The sequence below is a fragment of the Oryctolagus cuniculus genome, chromosome 13 (genome assembly GCF_051225735.1).
Source record: "Oryctolagus cuniculus isolate XC-2025 breed Fujian yellow rabbit chromosome 13, ASM5122573v1, whole genome shotgun sequence".
In the NCBI taxonomy this organism is placed as follows: domain Eukaryota; kingdom Metazoa; phylum Chordata; class Mammalia; order Lagomorpha; family Leporidae; genus Oryctolagus; species Oryctolagus cuniculus.
The window spans coordinates 73481858-73488351 of record NC_142879.1 but is presented as its reverse complement, the minus strand read 5'-3'; the positions used below and the strand labels follow the sequence as shown (position 1 = coordinate 73488351).

Here is a 6494-nt window from a genome sequence, read left to right as displayed (position 1 = left end):
TCACATATATCTTAAGGATGAAATTTAAAAGACAGAATATGAATAATCACATTTATAATAATTTACTACAGGATATGCAATATAAAATATATAAACTGTGCCTCAGAAAAGTAAAATGTGAAGGGGTGGAGTAAAAGCATAGAATTTTTTTATGGATTCAAACTTAACTTGTTAAAAGCATAAAATAGCCTGTTATAAATATAAGATCTTTTATTCAGGTCTCATGGGGTCACAAAATAAAAATCTACAGTAGATAGCAAAAGATAGAGTATAGGGATAAAAGTATAGCACTAGAATAAAAATTACATAATCACAAAGGAAAATAGCACAAAGAACCAAAGAAAATATAAATTGATCCCTGAAAAATCAACGAAATGGAGCTAGTATGTTCTCACCTATCAATAAGTTCCTAAACTATGGATATATATTTATTCTCAAATTCAAAGGTATACAGTGGCTGAAAAGATTTTTTTTAAATGACCCAGCCGTATGCTGCATGTAAGTGATCCATTTCATCTATAAGGACACACACAGACTGGAAGTAAAGGGTTGGAAAAAGATATTCAACACAAGTGGAAACCAAAAGAGACTATGAGCACATACTCACATAAAATGGACTTAAAGTCATAAACTGTGAAAATGCAAAGGTAATTATACTTCAAAAAGCTTAGTCACTGTCCCAAGGGACAATGAAAAGAAAAAGAAAAAATGTGGGGGGTGGAGGAAAGAGAACATTTAATCTGTCAGTAGATGAGAGTGTAGCAGTCTTCCAAGTCCCAAGGACTACAGCTCTGCTGGAAGAGGGTGTCTGGGAGCTTGGGGCTACAAGTGAGGGGATGGCTATATGAGGACATTACAACAGAATTGAGGATCTTTGGTGTCAGGTGCCCAGACTTGTAACTAAATGGATGACATGCCTTCCTCCTGTTCTGTCATGGTGTTCCTTGAGGTTCACAGGTGTATGATTACATCTAGCCAGACCAGGTTCCCGGTCCTGGAAAAGAAGTTGAAAAGGAACAAGGTAATTTAGGCCTTAGGACATGTGTAAGTGGAAACCAGCTGTCCAACCCTGAAGCATCAGCTTCCTAGCTTTTCATGTAAGCAGTGAAAATTATCTGCTTATGTTATTTTATACCCAGGTATATATTATATAATTATGATAAATCATAAATAAATAAAATGTAATTATGTAAACAATTGTAATAATGTAATGCAACTAGCATCAGGATACCTAACTACCTAAATCAAATATTAATAGACTGAAGGTGAACTAGGAGCAAGGCAAAAGTAGAGCTTTAGGGCTCTACCTAACTTACAACAATGCAAAGATCATTCAGACAGAAAAATACTAAGGAAACTTTGGACTTCTATTTCGCTTTAGAACTATTGGACCAACAGAAATAGACAGAACATTACAATCCACAGCAGCAGAATATACATTGATGTTAAGTGCACACAAAACATTTCTCATGATAGATCATATGTTAGGTCATACAACAAGTCCTAAATTTGAAAAGATTGAACTTGAATCAGGTATCTTTCCTGACCCTGATGATATAAAACTAGAAATCAATGGAAGAAGGAATTTTGGAAAATTCACAAATGCCTATAAATTAAACAGCATGATGCTGAACAACCAAGGGATCAGAGAAGAATTTTTTTAATTACAATATTTTTGAGGCTTATGATAGACAGAAATGCAACATATAAAAACTTACGGATTGCAGCAAAAGCAGTTACCAATATCAAGTACATAGCAGCAAATGCCTACGTGGAGAAAGAAATAAGATCTCAAATGAGTAGCCTAACACTATATTTCATAAAACCAGCAAAAGAATAAATACAGCCCAAAGTTAGTAAAATGAGAGAAACAAAAATTATTAGAGAAGAGGTAAGCAAAGTAAATTAGAATAGCATCAAAAAAAGTTCAGCAAAACTCAGTTTTTGAAAAAATAAGCAAAATCAACAAACCTTTACTTACACCAAGAAAAAAGGGTCAAATAGAATTAGAGATGAAAAAGGAACATCACAACTGATGGTGCAGAAATATAAAGAATCATAAGAAACTACTAGCAGCATCTTATGCTCACAAATGGGTTATGTGGAGGAAATAGATAAACTCCTAGACACATGCAACCTACCAAAACTGAATCATGGGGAAATAGGAAGTATGAACAGACTAATAGCAAGTAAAACTATTGAATCTATTAAAAAAATTATTCAGAGAAGATCCCAGTAGCTGACAGCATCAGGGAAAAATATTACTGAACACTTAAAGAAAAAACAATGCCAACTCTCCAGAACTCTTCCAAAAATACTCAAAGAAAGGAATTTTCCAAACCCATTTTATTAGGCCAGCATTGCCCTGATACCTATAAGAAAAGAAATTTATGGGCAAATATCCCTGATGAACATAGATGAAAAAAAATTTCTCAAGAAAATACTTGCAAACTAAATCCAACAATGCACTAATGGATTGACAGCTTTTCATTCAGAGGTCAAGAAAAACACAGTGACACCCACTTTTACCACTGCTGTTCAGCATATTACCGGAAGTCCTAACTGGAACAATTAAGAGAAAGAAAAGAAGTCATCAAATTCAGAAATGAAAAGACTACATTTTTCCTCTTTGCAAACAAAATCGTCCTGTTCATTGAAACCCCTAAAAAAATTCAGAAAAAAACTACCAAAATGAATAAACAAATTCAGTAAAGCTTCAGCACACAAAGTCAATATACAGAAATCAGTAGCATTTCTATGCACTAACAATGAACTGTGTGAAAAACAAATCTAGAGAATAATCCCTTTTATAATAGTTTCAAAAAATTTAGGAGTAAAAAGTTAACAAAGATGATTTTTAAAAAACCTGACAGTGATAACTATAAAACATCAATAAAGACATAACTAAATTGAAAGATATCTAATGCTTATGGACTGGAAGAATTAATATTGTTAATATATACATATTATCCAATGTAATCTATGCATTCAATGTAGTTTCTGTCAAAATATCAATGGATATTATTTACATAGAAAAAAATTATACAAAAGAACATGCATTTTCAAATAAATCTTGCACAAAGAGGAAGAAAAAAAGAAACAGGACATATACTACCTAACTTCAAAATATAGTACAAAGCCATAGTAATCAAAATAGCATGGTACTGACATAAAACATACACACAGGACAGTGGAACAGAATAAAAATTCCAGAATTGGATTCACATATTTGCAGCCAATTGATTTTTTTTTAAGATTTATTTATTTATTTGAAAGGCAGAGTTACAGAGAGGCAGAGGTAGAGAGAGAGAGAGAAGTCCTCCATCCACTGGTTCACTCCCCAAATGGCTGAAATGGCTGAAGCTGGGCCAAACCAAAGCCAGGAGCCAGGAGCCTCCTCTGGGCCTCCCACGTGGGTGCAGGGGCCCAAGGACTTGGGCCATCTTCCACTGCTCTCCCAGGCCATAGCAGAGAGCTGGATCAGAAGAGGAGCAGCCGGGACTAGAACTGGCGCCCATTTGGGATGCCGGCACTGCAGGCAGAGGCCTAACCAGCTATGCCACAGTGCCAGCCCCAGTCAATTGATTACTGAAGATCATGCTAAGAACACAAAATGAAGATAAGACAGACTTTTTAATAAACCGTGTGAGGAAAAGTGGATATTCACATACAGGAGATTGAAATTAAAGATTAACCCCAATAGATTAAAATCTTACAAATAAGATCTGAGGTGGTAAATTTCTAGGAAAAAACATAGTTGAAAAGCTCCATGACATAAGTTTGGACAATTTTTTTAGAGACATATGTCTCCAAAAGCATAGACAACAAAAGCAAAGGTAGATAAGTGGGATTACATTAAACTAGAAATTTTCTGTGGATCAAAGGAGACAAGGAACTGAGTGTAGAGACAACCCACAGATCTGGAGATAATGTTTGCAATCTATAGGGATAATATTCAAAATAGATAAGGAATACAAACAAGTGACCTTTTTTTTTTAATGTGCAAATGACCTGAATAAAATTGTTTCAAAGGAAGACATACAAAATAGCCAACAGGTATATGAAAAAATAATGAACTTTACTATCATCAGGGAAATACAAATTAAAGCTGCAATGAGATATGGCCTCACACCTGTTAGAATAGCTATTCTCAAAAGACAAAAAAATCAAGTGTGACAAAGATAAAGAGATAAGGAAAAACAGTGGCTAGGAATATAAATTAATACAGCCAGTATGGAAAGCAATATAGTTTATCTATATGATCCTGCAAACTCACTCCTGTGTATATATGCTAAGGAAACAAGGTAGGTTGAAGAGATTTCTCAATGTCCTTGTTTATTGAAGGATTATTCAAAATGGCCAAGATACAGAATCAATTTAACAGATAAATGAGTAAAAATGTGGTACGTGTACACAATGTAATATTATGCTCCTGTAAATAAAATGAAGCAAATCCTGTATTTTTTTGTGTGGAATAAGCTAGGCACAGAAAAAGAAATAATGTATAATTTCATTTATATTTGGAATCTAAAATGTTGAACCTGTGGAGAGCAGAAAGAGGGTTACTAGGGCCTGCTGGTGGGTGAAATTTGGGGAGATATTGGCCAAAGGACTTTAATTTCATTTAACTGGGACAAATAATTTCAAGAGATCTATTGTACAAAAATATGGTGACTATATTTGATAACAATGCATTATACTTTTGAAAATCACTAAGCTAGTACATTTTAAGTGTTCTTGATATTGGAATATGGGATGCCATGCAATATCACCGTGTGTTTATTAATAATTTCCCAATATTAATAAGCCTGTGTGGGTTCTTGCCTAATATTCAGAGAAGAATTCTAAATACCGGCATAAATGAATACGGCAGCATGGTAAGTTTTAAGCTTTTATTCAGTGGGAGAAATGTATAGGATAGTGAGGGCCCTATCTAATAGAGAGCTAAATCTGGATTCATACCGAGTACCAGGAGCCAGCCACGTGGAGGAGCACGCAGGACAGGAAGCATGGGTCGGGTGGCCCGAAGGCCATGCGGACTGCAGGCGCAGGCCAGCACAGCCCACAATGGCAAAAGGTCAAAAAAGAAGAAAGAGAGAGCAGGCTTTTAATCTACTTTCAGAGGGGTGTGGTTAATTAACCTGATTGGCTGGTGGATGCACAGGTGTGGTCAGGTAGGGCATTAGGTCATACAGGGAAGTGATGAAGGCGTGGTCTTCCAGCTCACAAACCTGATCAATTTTATTCTGTATGCCTGCCTACATCATTCTCACCACAAAAATAAAAAAAAAAAAATGAGGTTATGCACATTCTAATTAGTTTGACTTAGTCACTGCACAATGTACAAATATTTCAAAGCAAAAGATATATTTTTGTCAATTATAAAAGAAAAAGGGGGGCCTGTGCTGTGGCATAGAGAGTAAGGCCTCCACCTGCATTGCCAACATCCAGGCTGCCCCACTTACAATCCAACTCCCTGCTAATGGCCTGGGAAAGCAGTGGAAGATGGCCAAATCCTTGGACCCCTGTACCCACATGGGAGACCTAAAAGAGGCCCCTGGCTCCTGGCTTTATATCAGCTTAGCTCTGGCCTTCGCAGCCGTTTGGGGAGTCAGCCAGGTTGAAAGACTCTCTCTCCCTCCCTCTCTCCCTCCCTCCCTCCCTCTCTCACTCCCTCGCTCTCTCTTCCCTCCCTCTATGTCTCTCCCTTTCTCTCTGTAACTCAACCTTTTAAATAAAATAAATAAATCTGTATAAATAGAAAGTGTGGTCAACATGAAATACTGCACAAACATATCTTTGGTGAGTAGATTACTACTGATGTGCTCAGAAGGTGTAGGGCAGGGAGAGCAGCATTCTTGCGGTCAGATAGTTCACTCCCTCCACTTCAGTTAGGCTCTCCTAAAATGCCAGCAGGTAAGGCTCTAGTTAACTAGTTTCTCCTGAGGGCAGCCTTCATTAAGAAACACAGAGTACACTGGTGCAATTCAAAAGCCTCCTGTCTTCTCCCCTGCCAGACACAGGAGAGATATATTCTCAGACATTTACTGTGAGAACCTGGTGGAGCTTCTAGAAGGAAAGCACACAGGAGTGTGGGGACCCCCTATAACTGGATCCCTTAGAGTTTTGAAATCTCCCAGGTGTGTCTGTGCTGAGCGGGAGAACAATTCGCCAATCATGGTCCGTGCTTTGTACCCTGACTCTGCTTCCTGTGGTTCTTCCTGCCTGTTGCTTTTTGCTGAAGTCATGATTCTCTGGACTTTGCTGTTCTGTGTCTCTTATCTGGAGTGTGAGAGTAGAAGTTTGCTCTGTGTCCTCACTTCTATGACAGATCTAATAAAAGTTGTTCTTTTTGTTTGTTTGTTAGGCTTTTTAATCATTAGAATGGACACTCCAAGCACCTTAAATGCTAGACTGGGAACTGGAAATCAAAGCAGTGGTTTATATGTGGATCTTTAGGTACTCTGAAACTCCTATAGCTGTATTGTTGGCAT

At 37.0% G+C, this 6494-nt stretch overlaps 1 long non-coding RNA gene across 1 annotated transcript; it reads right to left on the bottom strand.

Moving 5' to 3' along the window:
- Window positions 1-261: 261 nt before the first annotated feature.
- Window positions 262-5105, bottom strand: LOC149122669 (uncharacterized). Its single transcript, XR_016219337.1, has 3 exons — window positions 4963-5105; window positions 1719-1767; window positions 262-994 (listed from the first exon to the last, which is right to left on the bottom strand). It is a non-coding gene; the product is annotated as an uncharacterized LOC149122669 (long non-coding RNA).
- Window positions 5106-6494: the final 1389 nt, after the last annotated feature.